Below are 10,324 nucleotides of genomic sequence, written 5' to 3'. Positions count from 1 at the left end.
ATAATATTAATAATTATTGCATATGATTCATTATGCATGTTGATATTATTAATTAAAACGTGCTGTTGACAAACAATCAGCACCAAGGACAGGTTTTATAATATCATCATTTTTTATAATTCACTCGTTCATAATTTCACACTAGAGAATTGTACCTAAATGTTCGCTCAAAGTGGAGATGCTGTGAACGAACATATCCTAAACTGTACGAATGAACACGAGTCATCACGTTTCCTTTCCGCATGCGATTCTGTCTGTCGGTCAGTGCATGCTCTATTCAAATCCTCCTCATTGTAAACAAAAATACCTCAATGTCTTACCGATTTGACAGACTGCACGACTAGAAAACTCGTCTCTGGCATGTTGGTGTTGGATTTACAGGCGTAAAACCAAATATTCATGGCAAAGAAAGTCGTTTAAAATGAGTGATTGTCTGATACCTACACCAATATTACCTTGTTGCGATAGCGCCAATCCTGAAACTCAGATTGTCGCAAATTCTTAAAGGTGTGACGGTGCCACAGCTTTAGATATTTGGATATAAATAAGACCCCCGACCCTGTCAACTCAACATCTCTGGACTGGAACTCCACTCCAGAATGAGTGATATGATGCCTTTATGCAATGTTGTGTTAATAATGGGTTGCTTATTCTAAATCCCTGTGGGGGCGTTATCACTACAAACATGCCACTCCAGTGCGCCTGGGTGCCATCACGCAAGGACAGGTTTGTTGATTTGGAGTTTACACATCCCAGTGCGCACACATAATTAATTCGGAACTTTAAATCACATTTTGGAAAGTACTTTGCACAGCTGTTTGTTAAGTATACACACATTTTAATGAGCCACTTGAAGACCAATACATGCATTACCAATGTTTTGATTTAGTCCTAAGCCTACAACAACGAATCTCCCTACAGGTGAAGTTACAATGTTTCACCATTAAAATCACCATGGTACCATGGTAAGGGTTATTGGTACAAGAATCATATCTGCATCATATCATTCTATATCTTGAAAACTTGATTGCTGACGTGCAAAACATTTTGGGACTATCAACAGTGGACTAATGAAACAAATACCCCAACATGTCTATACTTTTACAATAAGGGAGGAATTTCATTGCTATGTGGCCTAAACACTAATGGTATATTGTATATACAGTGGGGTGCGAAATTATTGACACCCTTGATAAAGATTTTGATTTTATTTTATTTTATTTCACCTTTATTTAACCAGGTAGGCAAGTTGAGAACAAGTTCTCATTTACAATTGCGACCTGGCCAAGATAAAGCAAAGCAGTTCGACACATACAACGACACAGAGTTACACATGGAGTAAAACAAACATACAGTCAATAATACAGTATAAACAAGTCTATATACGATGTGAGCAAATGAGGTGAGATAAGGGAGGTAAAGGCAAAAAGGCCATGGTGGCAAAGTAGATACAATATAGCAAGTAAAACACTGGAATGGTAGATTTGCAATGGGAGAATGTGCAAAGTAGAAATAAAAATAATGGGGGTGCAAAGGAGCAAAATAAATAAATAAAATTAACAATATTAACAATATGCAGTACCAGTCAAACATTTGGACACACAATTTAATTGGTTTTTACTATTTTCTACATTCTAGAATATTAGTGAAGACATCAATACTATGAAATAAGGCACATGGAATCCTGTAGTAACCAAAAAAGTGTTAAACAAATCCAAATATATTTTATGAGGTTCTTCAAAGTAGCCACTCTTTGCCTTGATGACAGCTTTGCACTCGCTTGGCATTCTCTCAACCAGCTATACCTGGAATGCTTTTCCAACAGTCTTGAAGGAGTTCCCACATATGCTGAGCACTTGTTGGATGCTTTTCCTTCACTCTGCGGTCCAACTCATCCCAAACCATCTCAATTGGGTTGAGGTTGAGTGATTGTGGAGGCCAAGTCATCTGATGCAGCTCTCCATCACTCTCCTTCTTGGTCAAATAGCCAACCAGATTTCAAAATGCCATGATGTTCATGATGCTGTTTAACCTTAACAAGGGCCCCAGGACCAGTGAATTTTCTTTGCCCCATAACATCAAAGATCCACCACCATTCTTACAGTAGGTATGGGGTTGTTTTCTGCTCATGCATTCTCATTTCAACTCTTAAACCACCACTGTTATGGGTAGCCAAAGAGCTCCATTTTCATGTCATCCAACAGATGTTATTGCAAATGGTGTTGCCACTTGGATTGGAACCGGTGTTTTGGTGAGATGACATGAAAATAGAGCTCTTTGGCCACACACACCAGTGGTGGTTTTGGCGTGGAAATGAGAATGCATAAGAGGGGCGGCAGGTAGCCTAATGGTTTAAGAGCATTGGGCCAGTAACTGAAAGGTCACTGGTTTGGATCCCCAAGCCAACTGGGGGGAAATTCTGCCAATTGCCCTTGGGCAAGTTACTTTACCCTCCTGTTAGTCGATCTGTGCCCGGTTTCCCGATAGCGATGGAACTTAAGCTTATGAGTGTTTTAATGATGCATTCTAAAAAATAACTGCCAAAGATGTCAAACCCGTTTCCCAAAACGATACAAGACACTTATACTGCATGTACCGACATTTGTTGTTTCTCTAAAATCTGCGATTGTGACACACGGCGCTGCATGATTTACAACTGCCCCGTTGACGGGACTCCTATCCCTAAGAAGTAGGCTAATTGGTAGGTTTACTGATTGCACATGAAATTTGCTTGTGTTTTCCTTTTTTTTAAGTATCCTTGCTTCGTTTATTTATAACACAGCAAGCTTTTTAGGCTATTAATATTCATCTATTACATTTTCGGTGGTCACAGAGAGACAGCTATTCATCTTCATTCTATGTCTAGCTGAGATTTTCTGGGTTGAAGTGACGCAGGAGGACAAATGGTGATCTACACACAAGTGGCTCGCTTGTGGCTTTGCTGGCAGCATATGCAACATGTTGTGCGTCAAGAATTCAGCATAGCAAGTTTGTATGACGGTCTGGTTATTAAGTGGGTAAATAGTTGATTACAGCTCAGCTTCGCATTCTTAGGAAACTATGCAGTATTTCGTTTTTTTTAATGTATTATTTCTTGCACTGTTACCCCAGATAATTGTAAGTCTTATTACATACAGCCGGGAAGAGCTATTGGATATAAGAGCAACGTCAACTTACCAACATTACGACCAGGCATACGACTTTCCCGAAGCACATCCTCTGTTTGGACCACCACCCAGGACAGTGGATCGGATCCCAGTAGGCGACCCAAAACAACGGCACCGCAGATGTAGCGGTCTTCTGGTCAGGCTCCGTAGACGGGCACATCGCTCACCACTCCCGAGTATACTACTCGCCAATGACCAGTCTCTTGACAACAAGGTAGACGAAATTCAAGCAAGGGTTGCCTTCCAGAGGGACATCAGAGATTGTAACATTCTCTGTTTCACGGAAACATGGCTCACTCGGGATAACTTATCAGAGTCGGTACAGCCACCCGGTTTCTTCACGCATTGCGCCGACAGAAACAAACATCTCTCTGGTAAGAAGAAGGGAGGGAGTGTATGCCTTATGATTAACGAGTCGGGGTGTGATCATAACAACATACAGGAACTCAAGTCCTTTAGTTCACCAGACCTAGAATTCCTTACAATCAAATGCTGACCGCATTATCTACCAAGAGAATTCTCTTCGATTATAATCACAGCAGTGTATATCCCCCGCCCCCAAGCAGATGGCTCTGAAAGAACTTCATTGGACTCTATGTAAATTGGAAACCACATTTCCTGAGGGTGCAGTTATTGTAGCTGGGGAGTTTAACAAGGCTAATCTGAAAACAAGGCTCCCTAAATTTTATCAGCATATCAAATGCGCAACCCGGGCTGGAAGCATTCTGGATCATTGCTACTCTAACTTCCGTGACGCATACAAAGCCCTCCCTCGCCCTCCTTTCGACAAATCTGACCACGACTGCATTTTGTTGATCCCAGCCTATAGACAGAAACTAAAACAGGAAATGCCCTTGCTGAGGTCTGTTCAACGCTGGTCTGACCAATCTGACTCCACGCTTCAAGAATGCTTCGATCACGTGGACTGGGATATGTTCCAGATAGCCTCAGACAACAACATTGATGTATACGCTGATTCGGTGAGTGAGTTTATTAGAAAGTGCATCGGTGATGTTATACCCACGGTGACTATTAAAACCTTCCCCAACCAGAAACTGTGAATTGATGGCAGCATTCGCGCAAAACTGAAAGCGCAAACCACTGCTTTTAATCATGGCAAGGCGACCGGAAACATGATCGAATACAAACAGTGTAGCTATTCCCTCCGCAAGGCAATCAAATAAGCTAAGCGTCAGTATAGAGACAAAGTTGTCGCAATTCAATGGCTCAGACAAGAGACATATGTGACTGGGTCTACAGTCAATCACGGACACCGACATCTTGCTCCCAGACAAACTAAACAACTTCTTTGCTCGCTTTGAGGACAATACAGTGCCACTGACACAGCCCGCTACCAAAACCTTCGGGCTCTCCTTCACCACAGCCAACTTGAGTAAAACATTTAAACGTGTTAACCCTCGCAAGGCTGCCGGCCCAGACGGCATCCCTAGCCGTGTCCTAAGAGTATGCGCAGACCAGCTGGCTGGTGTGTTTACGGACATATTCAATCAATACTTATCCCAATCTGCTGTTCCCACAAACTTCAAGAGGGCCACCTTTGTTCCTGTTCCCAAGAAAGCTAAGGTAAGTGCTTTGAGAGACTCATCAAGGATCATATCACCTCCACCCTACCTGACACCCTAGACCCACTCCAATTTGCTTACACCCCCAATAGGTCCACAGACGCCCCAATCGCAATCACACTGCACACTGACATAACCAATCTGGACAAGGTATACCTATGTAAGAATGCTGTTCATCGATTACAGCTCAGCATTAAACACCATAGTACCCTCCAAACTCATCATTAAGCTCGAGGGTCTCGACACCGCCCTGTGCATCTGACGGGCCACCCCTAGGTGGTGAGGGTAGAAAACAACATCTCCATCTCGCTGATCCTCAACACTGGGGCCCCACAAGGGTGCGTTCTCAGCCCTCTCCTGTACTCCCTGTTCACCCATGACTGCATGGCCATGCACGCCTCCAACTCAATCATCAAGTTTGCAGACGACACTACTTTGGTAGGCTTGATTACCACGACGAGACGACCTACACATCGGCATACACATCACAGACAAACTGAAGTGGTCCACCCACACAGACAGCGTGGTGAAGAAAGCGCAACAGCGCCTCTTCAACCTCAGGAGGCTGAAGAAATTTGGCTTGTCATCAAAAACACTCACAAACATTTACAGATGCACAATCGAGAGCATCCTGTCGGGCTGTATCACCGCCTGGTAGAGCAACTGCTCCGCCCACAACCGTAAGGCTCTCCGGAGGGTAGTGAGGTCTGCACAACACATCACCGGGGGCAAACTACCTGCCCTCCAGGACACCTACACCACCTGATGTCACAGGAAGGCAACAAATGATATTCAAGGACAACAACCACCCGAGCTACTGCCTGTTCACCCCGCTATCATCCAGAAGGCGAGGTCAGTACAGGTGCATCAAAGCTGGGACCGAAAAACAGCTTCTATCTCAAGGCCATCAAACTGTTAAACAGCCATCATTAACATTGAGTGACTGCTGCCAACATACTGACTCAAATCTCTAGCCAATGTAATCATTTAAAATTGGATGTAGAAAATGTACCACAAGTCACTTTAAACAATGCCACTTTATATAATGTTTACATACCCTACATTACTCATATGTATATACTGTACTCTATACCATCTACTGCATCTTGCCTATCCCGTTCGGCCATCACTCATCCATATATTTATATGTACATATTCTTATTCATTAATTCACACTTGTGTGTATAAGGTAGTTGTGAAATTGTTAGATTACTTGTTCGATATTCCTGCACGGTCGGAACTAGAAGCACAAGCATTTCGCTACACTCGCATTAACATCTGCTAACCATGTGTATGTGACCAATAAAATTTGATTTGATTTAGTTTAATCCATTCTCCATTTAATGGATTTATTCACAGGTAAATAGTAATATGCTCTGCTGACAAACTTTTTGCCCTGTTTCCAATTGTCAACAAGTAAATCAAATTTTTTAAAAACATTTTATTATTAGCAAACTAGCTACAGGGCTGGCCTTCTTTTACATACAATATAGCTAGCTAGATAAGTGAATTAAATATCACCAGCTACTGAACTTCATATTAGCTAGCTATCTTGGTGTATTTATCATTGTAAAAAAACAACTCTAAATGTATTTGTAGGTAGCTAGCTAAAAGCCATGGCGGAGGGTGAAAGAATAGCAGCCCCAACTGTCAAAGTGAGAGAATAGGCTATTCTGCATAGGGCAGGTGCTTTTGTGTAGTTCCTCTCCCAGTAAGCATGCTCATAGATAACAGTAACAACAGTAATATAATGATCAGTGCTGTATAATTTGAGTATAATGAAGTCTGATTCTTCTGATGTTTTCTGTCCTCAGATACAGAGAGCTGTGAAAGCCTGTATGCAGATGAAGATGTCCCAATAAAGAACAGTGGTTCTCAGTCCTGGTCCTGAGGACTCAAAGGGGTGCACATTGTTGTTTTTGTCTTACCACTACACAGCTGGGTCAAAAAAATATATATATTTTTTTAATTTTACCTTTATTTAACTAGGCAAGTCAGTTAAGAACAAATTCTTATTTTCAATGACGGCCTTGGAACAGTGGGTTAACTGCCTGTTCAGGGGCAGAACGACAGATTTGTACCTTGTCAGCTCATCATCATGCTTCAAGTGGTATTTATGTATTCATTTGTGATGCTATACTTGAAATTATCCTGCTGTTGTCATGCTACACATGCACATGTGTGTGCACATGCATCTATCCCAATGTTATCATGATTTGTTATAAGATATATTATACTTTAGTAATCCACAATGACATGGTGATATAAACATCTAATAATTACATTATCTTCCATATTCCTACAGACACCTTGCAATTGGAGATTCCTTCAAAACGATTGCCTATAGTTACAAGTTTGGGTGACCAAGGCCATCTGGGACTGTCTCCTGGGAAATTCAGGTGTGTGATGGCTACCTGTGTCCTGTATAACTTCATGAGAATGGACACGGGGACCAGGAGGGGATCTGCAGCTCGCCACCATATGCCAGAGGAGAAGTCTGCTGCTCTGCAGGATGTTTCAAGGATGGGGTCCAACAATGCAGCAAGAGGTCTGCTGCTCTGCAGGATGTTTCAAGGATGGGGTCCAACAATGCAGCAAGAGAGACAATCCGTGAGCGGGAGCTCCTCATCTCCTACTTCTTCGAAGAGGGTTCTGTTCCCTGGCAACACTATAGACTACACTATGCACAACCAAAGGCTCTTTTAGCCTCTTGGGGTTAGGGGGCACTATTTTCATTTTTGGAAAAATAATGTTCCCAAAGTAAACGGGCTATTTCTCAGGACCAGATGCTACAATATGCATATAATTGACAGCTTAGGATAGAAAACACTAAAGTTTCCAAAACTGTAAAAATATTGTCTGTGAGTATAAGAGCCATTCACATTTTAATAACAGTATTCTTCCATTTACTTAGCTATGTTAACTGCAGTTATTCAATTCCCAATTTCTTTCCTTTTGATTTCTACTTCTCAGGTAGAGGGTGTTGTTTAGGTAAGGGGTGATGTCTGTACAAAAACAAAACACTATTTTAAGTCACTCATATTGAAAAACATTTGAACAAATACACGCCCTATAACCCACACTTACACACTCATGTATCAATCTGATCGATGAATTGTGTTGTGCAGTAAGCAGGTTCAGGTGTATAACTGTGGCTCCTTCCACCTTCAAAGAATAGGCAAGAGGGCCTACGCTATAATGCTTGTCCTCGTGTGTCTGTGCATGTTTTTCAGTATAAAGTACTCTGAAGCCACTTAGTGTGGACGCCAGGTGAGGCTACACACACAGATACCTGTTGAACACAGTCTCTTTAACTACCTTATTTTCTCAATAACAGTCTCTCTCCTTCACTTCATCCCTCCCCCGTCTCCCTACATCCTCTAGGTTATATCAGCTATGTCGGTGAACCCTTCCTGCATCTGAACTGGCTACATAGAGGGCACAGCAGGACCAGAGGTGAGAGGTCACTTGGTCGGGTCAACAGGAAGTATTATCAATGACATGCTTTACATTGAAATACAGATAGAGATGTAGTAGTCCCAGAGTTAATGATCCAAGGTCAGTTTTGCATTTCACCTCCTGATGGTTATGATGACTGACAGTGTTAGCAAGTTTAAGCCTTTTTTGTTCTCTCTCTCCATCTGTGTCTCGTCTGCAGGTATGTTTTGATGTGAGAGAGGATGCTAACCCCCAGTCCCATCATCGCCACCTCGCCCGCTCTTAAGATAAACTTTGGGCCAACTGGGGGCCCAACGCTGGTTAGGAGACACCGCTGGAGACACTATTATGTAATTGGGATGAACTGAGAGAATATTAGAGTAGCACTGTGATTCATTAATCATATGCTGTCTTCCTTGCTCCTCTGTTCTTACCTCTTTCCCTTTCTGTTACACTCTCACACCTCTCTCCCCACCTCTTTCTTCCTCTGTTTTATAATGCACACCAGATGTGCATTGAAGTACAGATTGAACTTGTATTTTTAATATTATAATGTTAATAATCCATGTGTTATGTATCTATAACACTTGGATAATGAACTTCTTTCAATAAAGCATTTCACATTCTCTACTGATTGAAATGAAGTCTATCATTTGGTGAAATACTACACCTATCCTGCATCCTCAGATCAGTGCAGATGAAGGAAATTATATATTGATATGAACCCGTTTTTTTGTATTGACATGATGCATAGGAAGTGTAGTTTAGTGTTTTTTAGATTCTGTTTCTGTATAGAGCACCCGCTAAGTTCGAACACATCTATACATTTTTACAATTTTCTACATTGTAAAATAGTAGTGAAGACCAACTATGAAATAACACATATGGAATCATGTAGTAACTAAAAAAGTGTTAATATTTGAAATTCTTCAAATTAGCCACCCTTTTCCTTGATGACAGCTTTGCACACTCTTGGCATTCTCTCATCCGGCTTCATGAGGAATGTTTTTCCAACAGTCTTGAAGGAGTTCCCACATATGCTGAGCACTTGTTGGCTGCTTTTCCTTCACTCTGCGGTCCAACTCATCCCAATTGAGTTGAGGTCGGGTGATTGTGGAGACCAGGTCATCTGATGCAGCACCATCACTCTCCTTCTTGGTCAAATAGTCCTAACACAGCCTGGAGGTGTTTTGGGTCATTGTCCTGTTGAAAAACAAATGATAATCCCACTAAGTGCAAACCAGATGGGATGGCGTTTTGATGCAGAATGCTGTGGTAGCCAAATTCTCAAATTCGGACTCATCAGACCAAATGACAAATTTCCCACCGGTCTAATGTCCATTGCTCGTGTTTCCCGGCCCAAGCAAGTGTCTTCTTCTTATTGGTGTCCTTTAGTAGTTGTTTCTTTGCAGCAATTCGACAATGAAGGCCTGATTCACGCAGTCTCCCCTGAACAGTTGATCTTGAGATGTGTCTGTTACTTGAACTCTGAAGCATTTATTTGGGCTGCAATTTCTGAGGCTCGTAACTCTAAAGGAACTTATACTGTGCAGCAGAGGTAACTCTGGGTCTTCCTTTCCTGTGGCGGTCCTCATGAGAGCCAGTTTCATAGCGCTTGATGGTTTTTGCGACTGCACTTGGAAGACACTTTCAAAGTTCTTGACATTTTCCGAATTGACCTTCATGTCTTAAAGTAAAGATGGACTGTCATTTCTCTTTGCTTATTTGAGCTCTTCTTGCCATAATATTGACTTTGTCTTTTACCAAATAGGGCTATATTCTGTATAACAGAACCTTATAACCTTGTCACAACACAACTGATTGGCTCACGCATTGAGGAAAGAAATTCCACAAATTAACTTTTAAGAAGGCACACCTATTAATTGAAATGTATTCCAGGTGACTACCTCATGAAACTGGTTGAGAGAATGCCAAGAATGCAATCAAGGCTACTTGAAGAATCTCAAATATAACATATTTTGATTTAACACTTTTTTAGTTACTACATGATTCCATATGTGCTATTTCATAGTTTTGATGTCTTCACTATTATTCTACAATATAGAAAATAGTCTAAATAAAGAAAAACCTTTGAATGAATAGGTGTCCAAATGTTTGACTGGTACTGTGTATGAA

The sequence above is a fragment of the Oncorhynchus mykiss genome, chromosome 12 (assembly GCF_013265735.2).
Source record: "Oncorhynchus mykiss isolate Arlee chromosome 12, USDA_OmykA_1.1, whole genome shotgun sequence".
NCBI lineage: Eukaryota > Metazoa > Chordata > Actinopteri > Salmoniformes > Salmonidae > Oncorhynchus > Oncorhynchus mykiss.
The sequence above is the reverse complement of the archived record's forward strand: the minus strand, read 5'-3'. Positions refer to the sequence as shown.